The following is a 26,968-nucleotide window of genomic DNA, read 5'->3' on the forward strand; positions in this document are numbered from 1 at the left end:
CTCCCGCTCCCGCTCCCGCTCCCGCTCCCGCTCCCGCTCCCGCTCCCTCTCTCTCATTCTTTGCCTGTCTGTCTGTCTGTCTGTCTGTCTGCATAAATCACTTCTTTTGCTTCTTTAACCTGTTGATAAGCATCTAAGCTGACCCCATAATTTGGCCATTGTCAACATTTCTGAAGGAATGGAACATTTTAAAATACTTGCTTTCCAAAAGCGTCTAAAAATATAAAACAGATTTTTGAGTTCAAAATGCTTTAGGATTCTTGGACCTTTCTATGTTTACAAAACTAGGTCACTGATCAATGTTTAAGATCATTTTCTGTTCTTAAACTCTAAGAAAATCTGTTGATATTTGAGCTAAAGAGTTGTATTTGTATCTTAAAAATGTGATAAGAGATGACAAATTGATTTTTTACCCTGTCTGAGAAAAATAAGCTACGAGGGAACTCTGAGACATGATATTCTCTAAACTACTTAGCTGGTTAATATGCTCATAATGTCAAGAAATAACAGAACTTTTAAATCTTTTATGGTCTCTACTTTCTTCTTTAATCCTCCTCTCTAAAAATTTATTCAGGCCACTGAATGAATCCAAGAGCCTTCGGGACCTGATAATGTGCTAGAGAATTCAAACAATATTTCCCAACCTGTAGAGCAATGTGGATTTTCTTTGGCTCAACTCACTGTGCATGGCAATATTTCCTGGAATATGATCCATGAAAGACTATTCTTTATTTAAAGGTAATCCTTGAAAAATAGTGTTGACTGTTCAAACACATTTAGGTAAATTTAGGTGAAGCAAAACTGAAAATAAAAACTTCATTCTTTTCAGTGTTTAGTATTGAACATGCATGTAGTGTTTCTAACCAACAAACATTTCTCAAGCAGCTTTCATTGGCCAGTCAACACAGTATGGTGTGGGGCACTAGAAATCACCTTTTCTCCCATCAGCGAGATAGAGCTTGTGAAAATCTGTTGTAGATATTAACTGCAGAGTCTCTCACTGTTTCTGCAGCAAAATGTCAGCATTTTATTTTCCACGCAGTTGTACTGAAGGTCAAATAAAAGTTATACGAATTTAAGGTGTACTATGAAATATAATCTCTCTGTATATTGTGGAATTATTACTGCACTGGTTTTTTTTAACCACAAGAATTTCTTTTCTTCTTTCTTCCCTTTTCTATCTCCTTCTTTCTTCCCTTTCTTCTAGCTTCCTTTACATGTCCCATTGGCTAATGTAAGACTACACTGACTGATTAATTCCCTGGATATTACTTTTGTCAGGGCTTCCTTAAGAAGTCCAGATGTTCGTGTGTAAAGCCAGGATAAACAAGCAGTGAAGTTGACTCAACTGATGTCCTTACTTACCAACATTTCCTGAGTGCACCCAGCCATGGTGAGATCAGCACTGGGAACAGACGGGTAGAGGAAAATGGAATACTTGGAAGATGTGAAGGTTTCCAGTGTCTTTATATCAGCAGGGATACAAAAGGATAGCATTTCTGTTCATAAAGCTTCAAAATACCAATGATCCTATGTGAATCTTAAGTCTTAACTGGAGATTTTCTTTGATTCTTTTATTGCAGGGGATTGAAGATGGGATGGGGAGATGCTACCAGGATGCTTGTTGCTCACAAAACTAAAAGCTTCAAATAACTTTCTTTCTATTCTTCCTTTCTTTCCTTCCTTTCCTTAATGGAGAAGAACTACAGAGATTGGAATTTGAGAAACAAGGTAGGTTATGAGCATGAGTTAGCAACATAAGCCAAGGAGCTGTGATGATTTCAAATCTAGAAGCCAAGTGTGTGCAGAGTCAAGCATATTTCACATATCAGTGTAGGACAAGCTACCCATGGAACCCTCACTCATATTTTACAAAACAGGAGACTAGATTATGTTGTGTGAGTGGCATCAGGAAGGGAATCAAAACTGATGTTAGACAATGATTCTAAACCAAGAGGTTTTCTTCTTATTTATGTATTTATGTATTTATTTATTTTTTATTGGATATTTTATTTATTTACATTTCAAATATCCCCTTTCCCGATTTCCCTTTTGGAAACCCCCTATCCCATCCCTCTCCCCCTGCTTCTATGAGGGTGCTCCCATACCCACTCATCCACTCCTGCCCCCCCTCCCCGCCTGGTATTCCCCTACACTGGGGTATCAAGCTTTTGCAGAACCAAGGGCCTCTCCTCCCACTGATGCCCGACAAGGCCATCCTCTGCTACATATGTGGCTGCAGCCATGGGTCCCTCCATATGTACTCTTTGGTTGGTGGTTTAGTCCCTGGGAATTCTGGGCAGTCTGGTTGGTTGACATTGTTGTTCTTCCTATGGGGTTGCAAACCCCTTCAGCTCCTTCAGTCCTTTCTCTAACTCCTCCACTGGGTACCCTGTGCTCAGTCCAATGGTTGGCTGTGAGCATCTGCCTCTGTATTTGTCAGGCTCTGGCAGAACCTCTTAGGAGACAGCTATATCAGGTTCCTGTCAGCAAGCACTTCTTGGCATCCACAATAGTATCTGGGTTTGATGTCTCTATATGAGATGGATCCCCAGGTGGGGCAGCCTCTAGATGGTCTTTCTCTACACAGGCTCTGCAAAGGTAAGAGACATGAAACCAACAGACATTTTGTCCTCAGAGAGCTTGTGACTTGAACGTGAGACATGACACATAATCTTATGCATGAAATAATGCAGAAAATAAAAAAATTAAAGATTGTTTTGAAGAGCAGCTTAAATCTATATTCTAGTTTACAATCACTTGATTGTTCAATGATTGAATCATTGAACAATCTACTTGAACTCATTAGCAGCCAAAGACTAGTAGAAACTGTTTGGAGGTCAAGTGAGATGGCTCAGAGAGTAAAGAAATTTGCCATTGTGTTTGACAACTTCTGCATGGTAGAAGGTGAGAACTGACTCCTGCAAGTTTTCCTCTGACCTCTACATATGAGCACACATACACATAAATAAATGTAATAAAAGGAAGATGAAAAAAATACAGTCATTACCTCAAATGATTGTTTTAAAAATTCATTACATTTAGTGCAAGTCAATAAACAGACATTGTAGAGGAAATTGTTTTAAACAACAACAAAAAGACAAACAAACACAAGGCAAGAACAATGCCCCACTGGCCACCATTTTGGGAACTCATAGCCTCTTTGTAGACCAAGTGCTGATTCTACACCACCTCCCAAAGCCTCACTAGCATTCTGACACTAAGGTGAATAACCAAAATTTCCTTTCATTCAAATTGTTGATGAGACTAAATACAGAAGTCCTGTTTCTATCTCAATTTGCTCATTTGCTTTTAATGACTTGAAATAATAGAATACTTAGAACATCTAAAATTAATCTTCCAATTTTAATCAACGTGAATTAAAACCTGGTTCTGCTTCTATTGCCAGAAGTGATAAAGAGCTTGATATTTAACTTCTCAATGATAAAAAGGAGCTTTGAATTAGTTTTTGTGAAGTATGTCTTATCTTGGATCAAGGAAAACAATGGCAGTACATAGAAAAGATGACCACACAAGAAAAAATGTGAAATAGGAGAATTGTACCCCTCCCCCAGCTTTCAGCCCTCTCCCTGCGCATCACCACTCATTAACTGGGACTTTTTTTTCTTTATATATATATGTATATTTTTACTTTTTATATTTTTACAGGGAAAGGAAATGCTTTCTTTCTTTCCTTTTTTTCCCCCCTCTTTGTCTAAAGCTGGATATTGTTAACTCAGGTCCTCAAAAGGAGTGCTCTTAAGTATGCTGGCACATGCTGGATAATTTGCTCCTGGCAAACTGGTATCTTTTTCTTCCTCTTTATCATAGTAAAGACCATCAGGAGCTATGGTCAAGAATGCACACTTTTCAAAGAACTGGGTTTTAGAATCCATTTCAAACTTCGCATGGCCTTTGACTCAAAGATGATTTTCAAACTTCCTAGACTTATCTACAAAAGCAGCAAGAATAAAAAAATGTACTTCAGTATTTGATACTTCCTTGGGCTTTAGCTCTTTCAAAGGTCTCAGAAATATAATAAGGGTTACACAGAAGAAAGTGTCACCAAATATGCAAGAAAGGGAGAATAATTACATCAGAAGGTCATGTTTGTGTGTGAGAAGTATCCTGTTGCTTAATACAATTAAAAAGGAAATTAATTCTGAAAGGAGATTTTTGTAAGAATGAATACAAGTTTTCAAAGTGTTCAGTCAACCATTTACTGTTTTGTTAAAACGTAATTTTGTTTGTGTATTGGTACTTCTTACTGATTAATTTTGAGTAAATTTCTTTTGAAAGGGTGAAAATGAAACTAGAAACAGATGAAAATTTCTGAAAGGAAACTAGAAATTTATTTAACATATGAAGGTTTGACTTGTCAGATTTAAAACAGATTTCCCCTCATGAAACAGATGATGTACTATTGTTCCCTGCAGGGGATTCCAAAAACATTTGAGAAAATAACAACAAAAAAGGAGAAAAGAATTCATAGTGATTTTTACATAAAGGAAAGGCACACTCTGATTGTCCAAACAAAGTGATAGATAAAAAGACCACAAATTCTCCTTTCATCTTTTGAGGAGCTTGAGGGGGCTTAGATTTGTACATTATACTTAGACTATTTTCAACACTGAAAAACACAGAAACAGGGTGATAACATTTAAAGAATATATTGGCAAAATATTTTTCAGGCTTTAAATGACTTGAGCTTTTGTACTTGTGCAACATTATATAGTATTTGATAATTCACGCTCTGCTTGAGGGCAAACACTGCAGTCAATTCTTGTTATCACAGTTAAGTTACTGCAAACATGGCGTTAGCAAATAAGAAGCCTGGCCTTCAGGAAATACAGGTTTAGGTGCCAGCAAGTCTCTGGTTACAGAGTTTTGGATAGCTGATTGTTAGCCAATCTTGTTTTATTAATATTTCTACTTAAAGACATTTTATATAATATATATTGCTGATTCATTAACATTGAACTCACGCCTGAGTGAAGCTTATCTAATAGGTTTATCTTCTCCATCAGGCAACAATACTTCCTTGTGCTGAGGACCATTAGACACTACTGTAGTGCTGTGGTTAGAGATCATTTCAAACAGTGAAACCACCAAAACAATAAAGGGAACAAATTGCCTTAAATAAGAAAGATGTTGTGTGAAGAAGACCATGGAAAGATACGTCTTCTGTAGTGTAACAGCTTAGATAATCTTTAGCATGTGTTTGGAGCTCACAGCACACATGTTGCATGTAGGATGAATGACATGCCTTCTCTTTTCTTCTTTTTTCTCTGTTTTCTACTCTTCTTCCTTTCTTCCTATGTATTTGATCAGCAAGTTCTAGACATTTGGAGTGATTATCTGGTGAGATAGCTGGATCTAGTATCTTAATCCATGACTTAGCACTTATAAAATATAAGAAATAATTAGAATGAAGAATTGCAAATAAATTACAACATATTACAAATTATCCTAACATAGTGAGTGATAAATCACACTATCATTAAATATCCATAGTAAGTAGATTAGTAAGTTTGAGCAAAGTTAGTATGATAGTGTAGATATCAAAAACAAACTTTAGGATTGTATCTATGGTATGATTATAATGAAGCTAGAATATTGCTTAAATTCAAAAAAATATCCAAATGAAATGTGCCAGAATATTAATCAAATATCAGTAGTGGAATCCAAAATGTATGTTCTGGTCCTTGGAAATGACAAGGTGGATAGAGGTTCAGTTAGAGCCTATAACTCCCTACATGCTCTGGTCCCTAACTGTCACAGATTTTGGATTTTTTTCACTGTTTGTCCTCTCAGTTCCTGGCACATTTAGCTCTTTGAACACAACACACTTGTGGTTTTCTTAGGGCCACTCCCTGACTGTTTTCTGTTCATGTGCAATTCTTTCCCAGCATCTCCTTGAGGTTAGTTCCTTATTTTCTTTGGGCTTCTAATCTTCTGTCATTTTTATCAGACTGTTGCATCAAAAATTCCAATAAATTTTGGACACAGAGTGCTGCCAGCAAGAGAAGAGTATATGGAGTTAAGAGCAAGATGAGGAGCAGTGGTTTGGAAGGAGTTGTGGGAGAATAATCAGAGGTGTGATTGACACACTTGTGTGGAGTTCTGTAAGAATAAATAAAACATGTTTTTAAAATGGCATCCATTTCTTCACTATTATGCTGTTCCGTTGGGTTTTTCTTCATAACACAATGTTTCAGTATATTTGTTTATTTTCCCAACCATGTTATATAATGAGCATATTGAAACATGTGTCCTTATTGTCCATCACTCCATCTCTGGGGACTAGACTAGTGCTTGGCTCAGAGTATGTACTTTATAACTGATTGTGGACTAATTTTACAAATGAACTCCTGACATAAAAATACAAACTGTTAATCCATCATTTTAATTAAAAATAGATCTAGACCTTAACTGTACGTTGAGTTTAAGAAGCTAATATGGTATATGTAAATGACAATGGTTTTAAATGTATGTTTTAAACTTACTTTTTTATTATCTGTATTTTGACTTAGAACACCTTAACAATGTATGAAATTCTTATTATAATACAGGCTCTTTGTTTTGATACAATTAAATAAGGTATATAACCTTAAGAATATATAACCTCTATTTGAATGCTTATTTATGCTATTTTTTTTACATAATCATAATTACTCTGCTACAGATAAAGAAACCATGACCAAGAGGCTGGATTATTTACTCAATGTTAAGAAGGAAATAAGTCATGGAGTCTATACTGAAACCTACATATCTTCAAAATTCTAGGTTCAGTACTTTCTTTCTACCTTGGTTCATAAATTAAAAAAAAAGGTAAATAACATAAGAGAGGGTCACAGAAGGAGTGGATATGATTAAAATACATTGTATGTATGTATGTATGTATGTATGTATGCAGTCATAAAACCCCTTTGTAAAATTAATATATATGAACAAGAATACAAAAAAAAAAATTGACTGGGCTTTCCATGCCAGGTTCTGTTTTGGGAACCAGGGAGAGAGCCATGAACAAAAGAGACAATAGAATGCCCTCCTGCTTGTCATAGTCTACTGGTGTGTGATGGGAGGGAGACAGACAGGTAACAAATTAACTAGTAGAATGTATAACATCAGATGAGGATTAGTGCTATGGGGAAGAGAAAGCAAGGAGAAAGTGAGTGTGTCCTCTGGAAAGGGTATTGGCGATGTAAGTGCTAGTGTTTTACAGAAGGTGGGTAAGGTTGGTGTCACCCGGGAAGTGGTGTTTGTGCTGAGATCATCTCAGGGATGCAGTACCTTAGCAGAGAGCACACTCTGAGGCGAATGGGCGTTTGATGGATCTGAGGACAACCATGGAAGCCACTGTTTGAGAAAGGAAATTTGTAAGGTGGAGAGTGGCAAGGAGCGATTCCAGGAGGGAATTGGCCAGGTAAGGCTTTGGAAGGGCCTATGTGGACTTTAGTTCCAGTGTGAATGAAATGTGGAATCTTGGGTAGGCTTAAGCAGAGGAGTGAGGTGATTTACGTTTTAAAAGGATTAGTGTGATTTATGTCTACTGGACGAGATTGGCTTAGAATGCCAAAAGTTTGGTTTTATCCATCTTAGTTTGAGATGTCTGACATCTCAAGTAAAAATATCAAGCAGGCAATTATACAGAGCCTGGAATCCAGCAGAGAGGTCTAGGCTGGGGATATAAATTTGGGAATTGTCAGGGTATAGATGGTATTTAAAGTAATAAATTTCTATGAAGTCACCAAGGAAAAGGAGAGGTCCAAATACTGAAACCTGGGGATCCAACTTTAAGAGGAACCAGCAGAGGAGGCTGAGAATGGTCATCCAGAGAGACGGGAAAGCAACCAGGAGAATGAGTATCCCAGAAGCCAAGAGAAACAAGCATTGAGAGGAGGAGGGAATAGTCGGCATGCAAAGTCGTGTGGAGCTTTCAAGTGTGGATGGAAGAAGACTGAGAAGAGTTGGGAAAATATTTGTTTTAGCTAAGAAACTTTTCTCTCTTCCCCAGCCTTCTAACCATCGAGCCATACGGTGGTATAAGGTGACAAGCTGGGTTGGGTGCTATGGTTGACTTGCTTTTGTTATGTGTAATCCCCTGTTTCTACTCTGCCCTGATTACTAAAGATCCTGGCGAGAGGAACATATCCGTGGGGGATGTGCATTTGCTATGTCTGGCTGGTAGACAAATGACTAGAAATGCTGCTTTATCAATTTACAATACAGTCACTCTGTGGCCAGAAGCAGAGTTGGAAGTCTGCCTATCAGTCTTCAGAATAAAGCCCAAACTCTCTAGCATGCCTTATCAGCTTCAGGAGATACATTGCCTCTCACTCTCCCCGTCTTCCCTTCCCTGCCTCTCCTGCTCTCAACTCTCCTCCTGACACTCCATCCACAGGTATCTGCTTGCTATCCTTCCAGGCACACTGTGCTCTTCTCCATCTCTTCCCACACCCTTCACCATGCTTGCCATGTCCTTCCTGGCTCTTTAGGGCATGAAAATGATATGGCTTATATGAATTCCTACTGTGAAGCCCCAGGCTGCTATACTTACTTTTTTCTTGGCTATTCCCTCCTTATTGAATTTCTATACCACATTGAATTTGTTTCCATATCAGTTTCTCACTGGGTTGTGTGGTCTTCAAAGACAAGTATCACAAGTTGCTTGTCTCTCTGTTGTCTAGTAGGAAAATGGAGGCAGCTTTTCAAATCTTGAAACTTTATGCTTGGCTTTGTGTTCCATACTTCTGCGTTTTTCTCATCTTAGCCTCCCAACAGCTCTCTAAAGTAAGGCTTGTTAGTTGCACAAACTCCAGGTGAAGAAACTCCAGTTCAGAGTGGTTATGAAATTGCTTATGATGGCTAATTTTAGTTGTCAACTTACTGCACTTGTGAAGAGGAAAACTCAATTGAAGAATTGCCTCCATCAGACTGGCCTGCTGGTTTGTCTGTGAGGCATTTTTTCTTGGCTACTAATTGAACTGGAAGGATCCTGTCCACTGTGGGCAGTCACATTCTCGGGAATGTGAGCCTCGGCTGTATAAGAAAGAACAGAGCAAGACAGAGGAACCATGCTAGTAAGCAGTATTTCCTTATAGTTGCTTCAGGCTCTTGCCTTTCGTTCCTGCCTTGAATTCCCTTGATGATAGACTGTAACTTATAAGATGGAATAACCTCACCCACAAGTTGCTTTTGGCCATGGTATTTATCAGAGAAGCAGAAAGCAAACTAGAACATTGCTTAAGGTAATGCAACTTATATTCCCAACTGATTATAAGGTCCGAGCATTAATATCTATTCTGTGCACCTAAATCAAGAAAAGAGAAGCAAGAATTAGGAATTAAGACTTTATTAGTCTTCAGTGCACCGACACTTCCAAATAATTCCTAAACTAATGAAGTTTGTGCTCATTCTCTTTCCACATAGTTATATGATATCATCCTTCCTCTCACACATATTTCATTAGTCTGATTGTTTATCCAAGAGAAATTGTATCTGTACACTCACCACATATTAACAAATAGCCAGGTCTAGGTAAGATAAAGAGTCTGCACAGTCAGGAGTCACTACTAGGAAAAAAAAAAGGAGAAATGAAGTAGAACTATCGCCTTGTATACCCCCTGGGAAAACTCCACTCATTGTCATCTAACCTGTACCCCAAGAAGATAGAGGGAAGAGATGGGTGGGTGTGGTGGGCAGTTATATTCATCAGCTTGGCCACACTCTAATCCCAGTGTATTCAATCTAACTATTTCCTGGGTGTTGCTGTAATTGCATCTTGTAAATGTGACTAATGTCTTTAATCAGTTTTCTCTATCTCAGAGGATACTATTCTCAGTGATCCGAATTTCCTGACCCAATCTGTTGAAACACACGAAGAGCAGAACCTAGGTTTTCCTGAGGAAAAAGGAGTGCTCTCTGTGGACTGAATCACTAGGTCCTGCAGAAACATTTTCACCTGTCCTTCCTGAGAGCCTCCCCTACATATGTGCTTGGCCAAGCTTAGTGTGTACCTGTGTGTGCATGTGTGTAAAACTGTGGATGTATATGTGTATATGTGCATGTTTGGGCACACACAGATCATACTAGATCATTTTCTCCTGTGGAACCCTGAGAAGGAAGCAAATAAAATAGCGATTCTAAAAGGATCCAAAGATCACAATGTAGCTGAGTAAGAGAATATGATAATATAACAATGCATGATAGGAAGAAAGGACAAAAGAAGTATTTGAATGGTTCCCTTTGCCCCCTGTCCCTCAGCTGAGGTAGTTTCTCTTAGTTTTTCCTATATGTTGTCACCTATCATAGCATAGTTGTTGTAGTTATATGCTGTTATGTTTGTGACCCCCTATTTTCCTTCCCCATCTCCAAATATGAAAATTTAAGATCCAAGATTATAGCTCATATTTTCATCCCTAGCATGTAGTTCAGTATTTAATTCAAGGGGAGTAAACCTTTGCTGTTAAGTGAACAAGTTTATGACCTCAGGTGGTCAGAAATGCCCAGGCAATCCTAGCATCCCTATGGCCAGAGAGGATATTTTGGGAAATCCAATCTTTGACTACCATCAAAAAGAAACTCCAGAATGTGCAAAGTCTTGATATCCTCTAGGGCAACAATTTACTGGGTCCTCTTTTTCCATAAGCAGATGTATCACTAAGATCTCTGCTTTATTGAAAGAGACACTTGTCACATAATACACCCTGTTGACTCTTACTCTTAAAAAAATCTCTGAATTGAGGGACTTGTGAATTTTTCATCTTCATTGAGGGCTTTTTTGGGGGGCTCTTTAAAACCCTTTGGTTGTTGGTAGCAAAGTCTGAGATGTGCTGGGTGTGTTCACCTTCCTAATAAGATGAGATTCAAGGTTCTGCATCATGGAGAAAGCACGTTTCTTCCAGAGGGAGAGGATCTACGCTAGGGTTTACTTTGAGGTATCTCAGGTAGTGACTGTCACCTTCACATGGCTTCTTCCTTCTGAGGATATGAATATATAACTTATATGCTGGAAGCAAGCAGCCAAAAGGAAGAGGAGAAATCCTTTTTCATTCATAAGAATTGATATCTTTTAGTCTTATTCTTGTGTTTGTACCGCTCATTTTTTTGTTGTTATCATTGTTTGTATAAAGTGAATATTTGTTGTTTATTTAAAGAGGAATTTTGTTCTTATTTATTGAAAAAAGAATCATTATAAGAAGTAAACTTTATCATAAAGGTGAAAATACAGTTGAAGAAATGGCTGGTTCTAGGGTAGGAAACAGCATACAATCAGCCTTAAGTGTTTTATAGTGCTAAAAAGTAAGGAAGTGCTGAAAAAGCTAAACCCTTCCCATTGGTGTGTGTGTGTGTGGCCAGTGAGAGGAGTGACCAGTAGCTAAATATGGGAAAATTTCAGGCAAAAAAAATGTAAATGAAAAGTTTTAATTAGAACTGTTAAGTTTTATTATTCCACTAAAGGTATATGAAAAAGCATATGGAAACCTACTAGCTAATAAGCATATTAAAATTTAGGAAATAGTTTGATTGGAGGTATTCTGCTTGAGGGGTTAGTGTTCCTTCTAGAAGCCATAGATTGTTAAAATCCTAGTGCTACAGAGAAGCAGAAAGGAACCAGCCCAAAGTCCCACCCCTAACCACCACGGAACTATTTGTAATCCATATCTTCTGGGAAAGTGAAAATACTTTTTTGGTCGTTTTCTTGTCATTGTTGTTGTTTTTGTTCTTTTTGTTTTTTTAATGCAGTGACAGTGGGTGTATCAACCACACTCCAGGACAGGCCTGGGGCTCAGGAATAGTTGGTCGATACAAAGTCTAATCCATATATTTTGTGTGTACTTTTATGTGTATGTGTGTGTGTTTCTTTGGTTTTGGCTTTTTGGTTTGTTTGTTTTTATTTTCTTTTTGAGAAAGAAAGCCTTGAAATTTGATTAATAGAGAGGTGGGGAGGATTTATGAGGATTTGGGTGACTGTATGAATATAGTCAATATTTATTGTATAAAGTAATTAAAGGCCAATAAGACAAAAAAAACTGAGATTCTTTCTTACAAGTTATGGTCAGGGCACTCCAAGATACTTCCAGAACAATAGGGTCTATTACCATTGCTTTTGTTTTCCCACCAGGACTGTTTAGTGAGATGCTATTGTTGAAGATATTTTAATTTTTGATCATAGGACATGAATAAATCAAGCAGGAATTGAGATAGAAACTTTCTCCCTGAAGTTTCTGGCTTTCATAGTGCCAGAAGATGCTGTGCATGCTGCTGGGGAAGAAAGGTCACAAACAGTCTTAGCCAGCCATGAACCCTTTGAGATGCAGTAATGACTGGCCCAGAAAGAGGTACTCATTGATCCAATGTTCTGAGAGTAACCAACCTCATTCTGATTAGATTTGAGGCCTATAGGTTGGAAAGCATTGCTGATTCTATAATCTTGGTCAAGAGCTCTCGGAGCTGGGAAGATCATAGGCATCAGAGGAAAAGCCACTACCATTGCTCTGATAAATGAACATTTAGTTAGACTGCCTTCTAAATACTCATGTGTACTAGTGCTTGGTTCTAAATGAGTCATATATATTAACCCAGTCCAATTATCGGAAAAAAATGTAAAGAAAAAGGGAAAAGAATGCCAAATTCCTAGGAAAGGAAGCTGTGTTACCTAAATACATAACACACACACACACACACACACACACACACATAAATGTCTTCTAGAGATGGCATGGCCATTGTACTTACAAAGTCACCTTGGCTGTGGCCACCAGCAACAAGACCTGACTGTACAAAATTGAACTTGTCAAGATTTCATCATAGAAGTGGAAAGAACCCTTGAGATCCTGCTCCTTGTTGAGGCACTAGTGACTGTTAATAGTGGCTGGGGAAGAGGTGGTATTTTCCTTAGTGGCATAGATACTGATAAGTTCCCCCATGTTCCAGTAAATAACCTCCCACTCTGGCTCATGCAAACAACCTGATTTCTACTTCATGGCTCACACACATTAAAAAGACATGAGAGTAAGAGGAAGGAGTGGAAAGCAGGGGAAGAAGAGTAGGAGATGGAAGGAGGATGAGAGAGGGTAACAGGAGCAAAAATTAATAAAATTGATTGCATATGTGTATGAAAGTGTCAAAGAATAAAAACATTTAAAATGTTTAGCTTGTTCTCAGCACAATTGAAACATATAATAATGCTGCTTATTATTTTAAGTGAACTTTAACATTCTTTGCAGATTAGACTTGAGTAAATGCTTCCATAGAATTGTTGGTTACCTCTTCTTCTTCCATTGCTGAATACTAAAGGAAGACTCTTAGCAGAGGAGGAATATAGACTTCCTTGTCTGCTTCCTATTGGTTTCTGTTCTGCTTCCTGTTCCTGCTATAACCTGTTCTTCCATCCCAGCAATGACAGTGTTTTCTGATATAGGGAACAGAATCCAGCTGGAAGTTCCTCTGACACTTGGAAACACTGCTCTCCACACCAGAGACCCTAATACCACATCACCCCTCTGAGAATCCCTTCTGCTTTACCTCCAGCAGCAGCTGAGCACTATGTTTTATCTCTGTAAGGTCATACCTCCAATGTGGATCTCTTCCTTTTGTTCCTGGGTGCTTGAAATTCAACTACTTGTAAGTTTCATAAAAATTTCGAATAGTGTTTATAGTGGTTATTGGAAGCTGAAAGTCAGCCATGATGGGATCATGGAATAACAATAAATCTGGAGATACTCAATCACTTAAAACCCATTGTTTCTAACCGTAAAGCCAGTTGGAAACATTTGGCAATGCACCACTACTTTGGATTCTCTTATTACCACTTGTGTCACCTAGTTAAAATGTCTAGCTAAAGAACTTGATATTCATTTCTTTCTACACACATACCTAGTCTTGTTTCTATGTTCTGAATAAGTTTTTGAGACATTGCCTCATTTAGCATCAGCTGGCCTTGAATTTGCTGTATAGCCAAAGCTGACATCGTCCAATGCTTCCAAAATGCTGGGGTTATAGGCATGAACCACCATACCAGGTTTGATATTCTGGATAAATATTGAATTATACAATAACCTTTTAACCTTATTATTTGTGTCTTATGCTAAGAAGACCAGTATGTTTGTGTATGATGTTTTTTGATAAATTCCTTTTGACTAAAGTCTGTCAACATCATTAATTTGAGCTGATGCTAGTTAGGTCTCTCATGGATAGGTAGAAATCTCTTTTCCTGCTTAGAAAGTAGCTTCTAATTCTTTCACATAGAAGGGATAAGATGTAGCTACTATCCAAAGTTATTTACTGAGCAAAGTCAACTAGATGTTTTTGAAAATAAAAATCAGTCCCTGCTTTAATCTTTATTTAAAAAAGACTGCCACTTAAAAAAAAAGCAAAAAAGCAAAAAACAAAACAAAACAAAACAAAAAGAAAAACAAGCAATTCCTTGTTTGGCACTGGTATAGAATTGGTTTCACGTGTCAGATTTCTAAAAGCGTAGTATACTTGATATCTCTGATTCCTTGAAATACAGTCTGGCACAGTAGCTATATGCTTTCTATTAAGGCTTTGATCTTCATTTTAACTGCCTTATTTTGCTTACTGGTTTTGGAGAGCCCTTTCATTGGCTCTGTAAAGCTTTGATCTTTCCCAACATGCCTATGTGAGGCTTCCCAAAGTTATAGTCTGAAAAGAGATGCCAACATTCTAATATAGTCATCAAAATAGCTAGCAAGAAAAAGCAAACTTTTCACACAAATCCTATATTTAAAGATGCCTTCCTTCCAATAACATTCATTAAGCGACCATCTGTTTGCTTTTGATTATCATCTGGACCACTAATAAGCGAGTTGAATCTGAGCAATGTTATTTGCACGCTACTTCTAAATTTAGTATGTTTCAAAGAAGTCAGCAAGGCTGGCCTCCAGGAAATATTGACTTTGATGTAACATCTGGTTTTCAGGGATTTTCTTTGTTGTTCCTATCTAGGGGGTGGACTAAAGGGCAAAGTAAAATCAAATGACTTGGGCAGAGTCATGTAATTGCTTGATGACTTAATCTGAATTACTTGCTGTTTCTATCTTTGGTTGAACGTCCCAGCCTTGTAATTTTATTGCACACGTGGTACATATGATGTGTGTGTAGACATAGCTCTGCTATGCATGCCCAAGTATTCATAAATTGATAAACAAGTACATGTAGGTTTGTAAGACTAACTGTAGATTTGTTTACTATGCCCTTCTCTTCAGTATCCTTCCCTGTGTTTTATGAAGAAAATAACTTTTCCCGCATTGCCTTCCCCTTTATGAAAACACTCATTTGAAGTAAAAGGAAACAGCTATTGTTACAAAAACTTCTTCAATCTTTTTGGTCTCATGGAAAATGGAGGGTTAAATTTCGTGGACAACCATCTTGCTTTGAGAAGACTGGAAAACACCATCAGCATTCAACTCTTTTCTCAAACGCCTCCCTTCCCTGTCTGGGCTGGAAATCAAAGTGATGTCAACACTTAAGATGTGTACTTATAAGGAGAGCTCAAGGTTATGATGCTTTGTTATAAAGAAGAGTCTTGACATTTTACTCAGTCAATATGTTTTTATAATCAATGTGTGATTTTAATATCCTTATGCCAATTATAATCTAATATATCCTACCTGATTAGTGCTTTTAACTTTTAGGATATTTTCACATTTATGATTCAACTTAATCTTCAAAGATTTCTATTATGAAATAATTTGCATGTTATGTATATTACATATGCGTAGAATTGTTTTTATGTCACCAGAAGAACTACTCCAGATTTGATACCATTCAACCATATCTTAATATTTTATACATTGAAGAAATTCTAATCTGACAAATTGACATTTAAGCCTCAGCTTTGCTGGATTTCCTTTGGCAAATCACTAGATCTTTTTAACCTCCGAAGTCCTCAGGTATGAAATATTTCACAGCATTGACAAAGTGAAATGCAATTATATGCAAAGCTGTTAGCATATATTGTAGAATGCTTCCCTTCTAGCACAACAGCTGTCATTTTCATCAGAACAGGTGTAACAACTTTCAAGTGACCTAAAATAGTTAAGGCTTCTTAAATATTGACTTTCATCATAAAAGATGGATATAGGGGAGGGCCACCGATCCCCTTGAGATTTCTGTTATTCCCCCCGTACCTCCTAGACCTTCGCATATAACTACCCTAATTGTTGGTGGCTCTGTGGTCTTAGGAGGTGCTGACATTTATAGATTGTGGAGGATTAAGAGGAGCAGCAACTTGATCTATGTAGCTATGGGCAAGTCATCATCCATGCTGGGGTGAGAATGGTTGCTTTGGTATCACCTACATTTTTATGAGTCACCCTTCACCCATGCCCTGAATCTAAGCCCAATAAACTCACTAGTTCTCCAAAGTTGGACTTTGTTTGGAATAGTACATTAGTTTGTCATTGTTTCCCTAAATGAAGGAGGTAGATTTTTTTTTTCTGTTTTCCCAGGGAAAGAGCTCCTACAACAGCAAAGTGCACTAAACACATTAAAAGTTCAGGGAATAGTCTCTCTCTCTCTCTCTCTCTCTCTCTCTCTCTCTCTCTCTCTCTCTCTCTCGTGTGTGTGTGTGTGTGTGTATTTGTGTTCCTTTTTGTTAAATACATTAGTGTCCTGGCTTTTGCCTGACTGTTGGAGAGTTTATGGAAATTAAACATATGTGGTGGAGTGAAAAGGCTCTTGAAAATCTTAGTAAACTTACCTAGGAAGCTGAATCGTTTGGCAGAGACTTTTGGTATTTGAATACTTTGAGTGATTCTACCATGGCTTCCTTCAGGTCTTTTTTGTGCAGTCTTAATAGCATTGTTGGAAAATGGGCATAGTCTAGACATGAGGACCAAGCTATCATGATGTGGTGCTTCTCCTGGGACTAGAATCCTGGTGAATTAACACAAAATTAGAAAAATGAATGATGCCAACTGGGGCCCAGAAGTGACCATCCAAGGGGCTTTATAGTGCCGCAAGAGACTAATCAGTTTCAGAGACCAAACAGCCTCATTTTAACTTCTGGTTAGATTTCCAATGACCATAATTAGTTGAAGTGTTTTTTTAAACTTTATGCATCAGTTTGCAAATGGTATCATTAATAGAGCCTAGTTTCTAAAGCTGTTTGGAAAACTAAATAGATTAGAATATCTAAAGGACTATGAATGTTGCTTGGTATACATAAAGTATAGGATATATCTTAGTTAACTTTTTATTTCTGCACTAAAACATGAATAAGACAACTTACAAAAGAAAACATTTCATTGGACTCATGGTTTCAAAGGATTGGGGTCCATGATGGTAGAGAGAAAGCATGGAGGTAAGGGCAGCTGAGAGTTCACAAATCTAAATCACAAAGAGGTGGCGGAGTGGGTAGCTTTCCCTAAGTCTCACACCTTCTCCAACAAGCCCACACCTCCTAATCCTTTCCTAACTGAGGACAAAGTATTCAAGCATGTGAGCCTATGGGGGCCATTCCCACTCTAATCATCACAGTACATATAGTAGCAGCAGCTGTAAACATTGATGTTACAACTATTGCAAGTCTTGAGATGCCAGACTGACCTACTACTTGTTCTCCTGAAGTTTTGGTTCAAAGGCATATTCAAAAGGCATAGTTCCCAGAACAGAAAAGAACAGAGAAAAAAAAATTGCTAGAGAAAAGGGTGCTTTATTCACTTTAAAAGCATGCCATCTTTCCTAAATTCAGTGTTGGTGGGCAGTGAACCAGAAGAATTGTAAGGTGAGAGGAGCAACAGGAATATGATGTAAGGCTTTGAATCTACCTATAGGGTAAGGACTCAGCATTTTCTTTCTTTTTTTTTTAAACTAAGGTTTTTTTTATTGGATATTTTATTTACATTTCAGATGTTATCCCCTTACCCCATATCCCCCTGCCCAGGAACCCCCTATACCATTCCCCTTCTTCCTGTTTCTATGAGGATGTGCCCCCACCACCCCCAATCCCACCTCCCCACCCTTGAAGTCCCCCACACTCAGTGTCCAGTCTTCATGGGACCAGAATCAGCATTTTCTAAGTGTGTTGGGCACAGTGATATTCTAGAGCAGTGAATCTCAGCCTTCCTAATGCTGGGATCCTTTAATATTAATTAAAGTTTTGGTGAATCCCAACCATAAAATTATTTTTTGTAGCTACTTCATAACTATAATTTTGCTGTGGTCATGAATCATGATGTAAATATCTGATCTACAGAATATCTGATATGCAATTCCCAAAGGGTTCACAACCCACAGGTTGAGAACCACTGTACTAAAATATGTTTGCAACATTTAAGAGAACAGTAACATTACATCTCTTTCCAACCCTGTGTTCAGTGATTTTGTGCTGGCCATCCAACACTAACTAGCTCTCCATGAAGGGGAGGAATGAGAGCAGAAGAGGAGGGAACACAGTCTCACTCATCTTTGATAAGGATTACCCTGGCAGCTCTATGGAGGTCCCAAAATGGAAGTAGATTAGGGATCTAAACTTGTACTCCTAAGTGGTGATGCAGCCTCAAAAAATTAAAAGGAGTGGTAGAACATTTAAGAAACAGTGGACTTGAGGTATATTTAGAGACAGATTGGAAGTCTATGATGATGAATCCCATGAAGGACTTGAGAGTGAGCAGTTGAATTGTGTTAGTAGATCCCATGACTGCTGAGACGGGCAAGACAAGGAAAGTGGAGCAGAAGCTTGTATTCAAAAGCCATAGTTTCCTGACTAGAAAAGAACAGAGAAACAAAGAATTGCTGGGGCCTGGGTGTTTTATTCATAAGGTCAAAGTGTGTCACAGGCTGGCTGACTCACCGCTACTTATTCCCTTTATTTCTATGGCTAAGATGCCAGCAGAATGGTGACAGCTTACTCCTGGCTTCACATGGTGGCCTTCTTCATGTGTCCTCATATGGTGAAGAGCTTGGTTTCTTCTTCTTATATGTATTTAATACCTTCATTAGGCATGCCTTTTCAACCATGTTTAAACCTAGTTACCCACAAGGCACTCGTCTTCAAATACTATCACACTGGGAATTTGGTGTTCAACTTTTGAATGAGATGGCACAAACTGTAAGCCATTGATAGAAAATGTAAATCTCATTGCAAAAGGACTATAAGAATTTATTCTGAGCCAAACATTAACTACTATGGTCCAGGAACACGGACTCAGAGTTTCTTGAGTGACATGTTTCATCATAAAGTAGTGACCCTGGCTTTTATAATCATAGAACATAGATAGCCATAAACCAGTTTATTGCTAAATACATAGTTGGATTACAGAAACGTAAGGAAAACAGTTTCTGATGCTATCTAATGGTATTCTTGGCTTTCGGATTGGTAGAAGCCAATATTTTATTGAGAATACATCTTGAAGATTTTCATCCAATATCCACAAGCATATAGGCCAGATACAGAGAAGAGTGTGAAGTGACCATAAAAGAGACTAAACATAGCTGCAGATAATTTGAATTCACAGCACTCCAGTTCTCCTCAGTCACAAATTTCAATTTTTTTCAATAAGTATGCCTATTCTTTAACATAGGCATGGCTTATGTAAGTAACTGCTGTTCACACTAGCCAAGGGAAAGAGTAACTTTTATGATGATGTACAAAATGGAGGAAAGAAATGGAGAGCAAACACTTGACAGGAGTCAAAGCAGGGTCCACAGCAAGGTTAATGTTATGAGTAAAGAACTAGAATTGAAAGAGATGGTAAGTATTACATGGGAGATGCTCTTTCTTAAAAAATAACAGGCTAGGTTTCTATCTAACATAAAACATGTATCCATTTCATAGAGACTTGAACAAACATAGAGAATAATAAAACCATTTCATTGAATTTTGCCCTTCTGAGTCTCTGCTAGATTCTCTCCAAGTCCTAAAGGAAATTGCTGACAAAGGCTCTATTTAAAAAAATTTCCCATGCATACATGGCATATACTCACTGATAAGTAAATATTAGCCATAAAGTACAAAATACCCATGGTACACCCCAAAGACCCAAAGAAGTTAAACAAGAAGGAAGGTCCAATAGAGGAAGCTTGAAGGGGAAACAAAATAGTCATAGGAGGCAGACATAGGGAGGGAAGGAAGTGGCTGGTAGAGGGGAGGGAGAGGAGAAAGCAGGTGGGGCAGGGTGTGGGGAGAGACAGGAAAGAGGTCCAGAGGGCCAGGAGAATGAATTGAAATATGCAGTTTCTGGGGGTTTGGGAATGGGGGTGGGGATTTCTAGGAAGTCCCAGAGACCTGGGATGGTAGAGGCTTCCAGAAGTCAATGTAGGTGACCTTAGCAGAGATGCCTAACAGTAGGGACAAAGAACCTGGAAGGCACCTCCTGTAGCCAGGCAGGACCATCTGTGGAAGATAAGGACACCAACCTACCCACAAAAATTTCAACCCTATATTTGTCCTGTTTAAAAGAAATGCAGGGATGGAGCAGAGACCCAAGGAAAGGCCAACCAATAATCAATCCAACATGAGACCCATTCCATGAGCAAACACCAACTTTTGACACTATTAATGGTACTCTGTTATGCTTGAAGACAGGAGCCTAGCATTTCTGTCCTCTGAGAGGCTCTACTCAGTAGCTGACTGAAACAGATGAAGATACCCACAGCCACACATTGGACAAAGGTCAGGTACTCTTATGGAAGAGTTGAGACTTGAAGGCCCTAACCGAGATAGGAAGTCCACAGGAAGACCAACAGAATCAACTAACCTGGATCCCTGTGAACTCTCAGAGCCTGAGCCATCAACCAAAGAGCATACATGGGCTGGGCCTAGGCGTCGCCACACATATGTAGCAGACATGCAGCATAGTCTCCATGGAGGTACCTCAACAACTGGAGAGGAGGATTCAGCCAAAACTATAGCCTGATTGGTATTCATTCTCCAACAGGGCTGCCATGTCTTGCCTTAAAGGGAGAGGATGTGCCTAACCCTGCAGAGACTTGATGTGCCAGAGTGGAGAGATACCCAAGGGGGGGGGCACTCATTCAGAGAAGAAGGGGAGAGGGCATGGGGGAGGGAATCTGTGAAGGGGAGACCAACAGGGGGCAGTGTTTGAGATGTAAATAAATAAATAAATTAATAAAAAAACCTTTCCTGCCCCTTTGAAGCCATATGATATTGGTGAACATATGGTATGTTTACAAGAATAGGCACTGTGTTCAAATTATACCTCTGTCCATCTAGTACTGTGACCTTCAGCAACTTGCTGGAACAGATCCAACTAACAGATTTTATCATAAGAAGAACATATGTGGTTAACTATGTCTCTACCATTAAGTCTCATTCACAAGTGTGACAAATAAGATTTTCCCCCTCACATTTCATTGATTAAAGTAGTTATAGGGTCCGGCTTGACATTAGCAGAGAAGAACAGCTTAATCATTTTGTAGAGGGGGCACACAAGTCATGAGTCTATGCCTGATTTTGATAGCTTTCAGAGAGTAACAGCAAATGGAGAATTCTCATTAATACCCAAAAAGAAAAGACCAAAGAATCATTTACCTAGAAGTTCATTATAAGACAATGGTTTTTGATCTTAGACTTTTAGGTTGGGTTATCATGGTAGGTTTCTTTTGTGGGTCTTAGCTTCTGTGAGTTTTCTGTCTGCATTTTCTAATTGCTAGGTACTGCTTAGACTTTTTTCTGTCTACTTCACATGCATCTCTGCCATCTATTCTGCCCCCTCCCACTTCTGGGTCTTATCATTTTTCTTTGAAACAAGGTAGACCAGTTGTCATCCACTTGACTTATAATTATGTTGTGAGGATTAATGAGTTAAGTTTGTAAAATATCTCCAGTTCCTGGAAGTGATAAATAGAAAGCATAATTATTGATATTTTCTCATCTTTATTTAGACTTCAAAGACCTTTCTCTTCACCTTTGAGATTTTGATATAAGCTGTCTACAGTGGAGAATTTAATTTGTTTTACCTCCCTTCTGTCTGACATTTCTCTACCCTCACCCTATTGCCATGAATTTAAAGAAGAAATTTCAACCTTAACCTTTGATGTCTCCATCTGTTGAGATTTGTGTCTTTTTATATTATTTTGTATATTTTATTCTACCATTTATAAGAATCCACTCTTAGACCTTTGCTATTAGCTAAATAACACAGAGCCATAAAGGGCAATCTGCAGTTGCAAGCCAATTATATATGGTTACCTGGTGAATTTATAGTGTGGGACAATGATTAATCAACATTCTTCAAAAACTGCCTACCCATGAGCTCTCATTCTAAAAGTCTCACTACTAATTTAAAATGAGTTCAAAACAAATGTTGATTAATATATTCTGTGCATTAGCATACAGTGACTTCCCATCCTCATCCATCCCTGGCTTTGACCAGATAGCACAGAGAGAAAGAATAGGGCCGGGAATGCAATAGTCTGTGTAGATGCTGTCACTTCACAGATGTCAGTTTATACACTTATGTCCACTGTAAACTTGCTCTTGGAGTACGGTAATAAAGCTTAACATTTATTCAGCTAGGCAATTTAGTGCTTCAAAGAACAGGCTGATTTTTGTATTGTTACTCATTGTTGCTGTAAGAGCCACACCTTCCTCACATCCATATTTTTCTTTTAAACCTTGCTTCTGCAAACATGACTCATTAGATCCACCTGACTCCAGTAATGAAATTTTTGGCTTTCATATCATGCTAGTGAAGGCAGATTTGCTGAGCAGATAGTACTATACATTAAATAGCTAGCTCATGTGAAGCTTATATACAAAGAAGCTAAAAAAATAAGTTCATGTAAAATATAAATCAGAAAGGTAGGAGTTGAGGTTTCAGCTACTGTCACTCAGTCACCACACATTTATAATGAATGAATGCATTAGTGGTGCCTTTGTTTATCACACTACCTCATATGATCTAGCATTCAGTTAGTTCTTGATTCACAGCAGCCTTTTTGGTATCTAGTTATTGAATTAGGCATGGAAAAAGCTTGGATTCCTTCCATCAGTCATCTTTGTATAGTGTGTACCAATAATAGGCTGGCTGCAGATAGGCCTTTTTAGATAGAGTAACTAAATATTTTTAATTTCTATCCTGTAAGCATTTTAATCAAGAGGTAGAAATTGGCAGCACAGTTGGAACTCTGCTTCTTTAAGTTGGTGAACTCCCTTTGTTCCTTGACTGGGAAACTTGTTTAAAAGCTGAGCAGTATTAATGACAATGAGCATCATTATTCATCACTCAGCTTTGATTAAATAGGCATTCTAAATTGCTCAATGCATCATTCTATTTTTGCTTTCAGAATCTTGTGACCAATCCTGGGCAAGCAATCCACATCTTGGAATCCTAGTTTCTTTGTCTATGCAGTGCATGCATATGATCTTGGTTTGATCTTAGTTATCAACTCAGGATTCCTATCAGGACTACATGAACACGTGGAGCTCTTGAAAAAGTATTTACTGAGAGCTCCTCTGGGTCAGGCATTGAGTCAGGTCACAAGGGTACAGAAATAAATCTGGTATGCCCTGTACTTGGAGACTGTACTTGGAGACTGTACTTGTACAGTCTAGGGAGGAAAGTAGGCATTAAACTGTGCAGATTACTATTTTATCACAGGTGTGATCAGTAGAACAAAGTAAAAAGTGAGGAAATAGTGACAAAGATGTCTTGCTCCATCGAAATTCCTGGTTCTTCTCCTATGCCCTTCCCTGTATGTTTTTTTTTATTAAATCAAGTTTCAGCAAAAACTTTGAGAAGTCAATTTAGATGATTACTGGACATCTAAATGGGGTTTCTGTCCTTGATTTCCTCATCCCCAGTGACATCTGGTTACTTTGGCGTGTTTTCAGAAAGATTCCTAGCTTAATATAGTCAGAGTTCTCCTGACTACTGCTGTACTTACTCTTAGTAATTTCCTATTCATTCTTTCGTTCATTCACTAACTCATACCCTCTTTGTTTCTTAGTGATAAATTCCCACGTGTCCTTCCTCTTTGTGTTAGTTACTTTTATGTTATGGAAAAACACCCAAACCAAGATAATTTATAGAAGAGTTCATTTTTGCTTAGAGTTGCAGAGGGATAACCATCCATAATGGCAGCGTAAAGGCAGCAGGTAGGCATGATTGCTGGAACAGGATGCGAGAGCTCACATCTTGAAATACAGCACAGAGCAGAGAGACAGAGCACAGGAAATGGCATGAGGCCTTGAAACTAAACTTGCACTCAATGAGGGGCTTCCTCCACTCAGGTTGCAGCTTCTCAGTCTTTTTAAACAGTGCCAGCAACTGGGAACCAAATGTTCAAGTACATGAGCCCATGGAGGACATTCTCATTCAAATCACTACACTCTATTTGTCACCGAGTAGAATTCTACACAGGCCTTTTCCCCCTATTGAAATAGTCCTACATCAAATCTTTTTTTTTTTGACACTGGTTCAGGTGTGACTATGAGGGAATATTGTAGAAAAATGAATCAATAATGGGGAGTCAGGGAAAAAAGCCTTCCATGCAGGGAGTAATATAAAATAGAATTTGAAGTGAGTGGGACAGACTCAGGGAAGAGAGCTCCAGGCAAAGAAAATTACTGAGATCAGGAGGCTTCAGGGCTCTGTAGCTGTAGTGGGACCCAAGAGCAAGAATGAACAGGAAGGTATTGTGAAGTTCAAGGACCACAAAAATCGGTAATGTGGAAATTCAGAGGTGATTATGAAATCTGAGCTCCATTTATAGAAGTCATTGAGATCTTTTAAGCTGCATGGAACTTTATTAGTATGACATCAGTGTGAGGAAAGTTGAGGAGCTTAGAGTAGATTCAGGGAAAACAATTAGGAAGCTACTATAATGGTCCAAGTAAGAAAGCCACCACATAAGAAGGTATCAGCAGACCACGGACAAAAAGATGAATGGGTTAGGTATATCAGGAAAGGAAAGGGTTTAGGATGCTGCCCAGATTTGTGGAGTGAGCTCCTAGGAAGACTATGTTCATAGTATCGTTATTGAAAAATGAGCATTGCAAGATGAAAAGGCATGGGAATAGAGAGAGGATGCAAAGTTTGGTTTCAGATATGCTAAAAATGATGAAGGGTCTGTAAGACATCTAAGTGAAGACAGCAGGCAAGCAGGAGAATGTGGAATGATCTAGAGCTCAGAAAAGAAGTGGATGGCAAATAGATTTTTGACGCAGAAGAAATAATGTTAAAGTCATGCAATGAATGAAGTGGCTCAGAAAAAGCACACAGGGCATTGATAGAACACATAGAGACACACTGCAGTGAATACCAATGCTAAGTATTCAGTTGAATAATAGGAGCTAGCCAAGAAAGCCAAGAAAGAATGGGTTTTTAAAAAAAGATGAGATGGACAAAGAAGGAGCCTGAGAGGAGACAGGGATGGGAGAAAGCTATGTAATTCTATTTCAATTAAGAACATATTTTTTTTTATTTTAAAAGACAGGATGAAAATTAAATGTGCTGTCATAAGACCAAAATGGGAGCTTTTAAGAAAACAGGCATGATATTTTAAATGGTTATTTTAAAATGGGTAAAGTAGCTAGCAGGATATGTTTGAGATAGTAGAAATATCCCATAATTGGATTGCAATGGTGACTGAATAATTGTAATTTTATTTTAAAAGAACTGAATTTCACACTTAAAAAGTATAAATTTTTGGGTAAGAAGATTATTCTTCCAAAAAGGAAGAAAGAACTGTGTCATTATAAAGAAATTTAGCAACTCAACCAGAAAGAACTAGGAAAGACTGCCTTCCTTTCTAGTGCTTGCAGATTTGTTCCTAGGTTTCTACCGGCCATCGAGGCCAGACAGTATGTGGCAGCATCAGGGTTCTCTGCACTGTGACACCAAGAGGCCAATTAAAGCTTGGAAGGTGAAGCCCAAATTACAATGAAAATCCAAGGATGTTGGAGATGCTAGAATCATGGGATATCTGCTGATAGATGCTGCATGCATAGCGTGGAGGCAGCCCACAGCAAAGCTGTGTCCTGTTGACAGCACAACTCAAGGGATTGGGCTACCCAACTCTTTTGTTGCCAGGATGGTTCTATATCATCAGCTCCAGATTGATAGCAGGAAGCTACAGGATGCAGTGCTTGCCCAGCTGGTTCTCAACATTACCTTGTTCTGATTTTCTTGATATGTCCTTCTTCCTCCTTTTTGGAATGAGAATGGTTACTCTTTGCCATAGTATGTTGGTAGTATTTCATTTTTAATTGTATGAGGAACTCACAGTTAAGAGATTGTTTGAATTTCAGAAGAGATTTTTGCACTTACACCTTTGAAAGTTGTTGGGTTTGTTAAATACAATGGAGATATCTTAAGTCAAATGCATCTTTTACATGAGCTTATGAAGATGAAGGGTGTATAGTTATTGCTTGAAAGTGATGTGTTAGAGTTGAAACAAGGGGTGGAGCTGTGATGATTAATCTTGATGGAATTTAAAATAATTATGGAAATAATCCCTAGGTCATATCTACAAAGGATGTTCCTAGATTGCATTATTTGAGGTGGGAAGAGCCAATCTGACTGGGTGACACCTTTTTGCAGGCTGGAGTTCCAGACTACATAAAACGGAGGAGGAGGTGAGCTGAACACTACCATTCACTAGTCCCTGCCTAAGGAATGTGGATGCAGCAGAAACAGTCATCTCAGGTGCCAGCCACCATGCCTTCCCTTGTCAATATGGACTGGGTCCTCTTAAGCTGTAAGCAAAATTAAACCAGAGAGGGAGAGAGAGATGGCCACAGAGAGAGAACTTTCATAAGTCACATTGCTCTAATCTAATTAAATGAACATTCAAAAATGAGCAAATTTCTAAAAAGTATATTTGCAAATAAACTGCATCATTAGGTAGAGGTTTAGCAATTTAACTCCAAATAACAAGGAAAGACTTCTTTCCTTTTCAGCACAGATTTTCTGTCATCCTCAAAAAATGTCAGACAATGGTTTAATCTGAGCAGAATTTGGCCGAACCATTT

Source organism: Grammomys surdaster, unplaced genomic scaffold, assembly GCF_004785775.1.
Source record: "Grammomys surdaster isolate TR1022 unplaced genomic scaffold, NIH_TR_1.0 150, whole genome shotgun sequence".
Classification (NCBI taxonomy): domain Eukaryota; kingdom Metazoa; phylum Chordata; class Mammalia; order Rodentia; family Muridae; genus Grammomys; species Grammomys surdaster.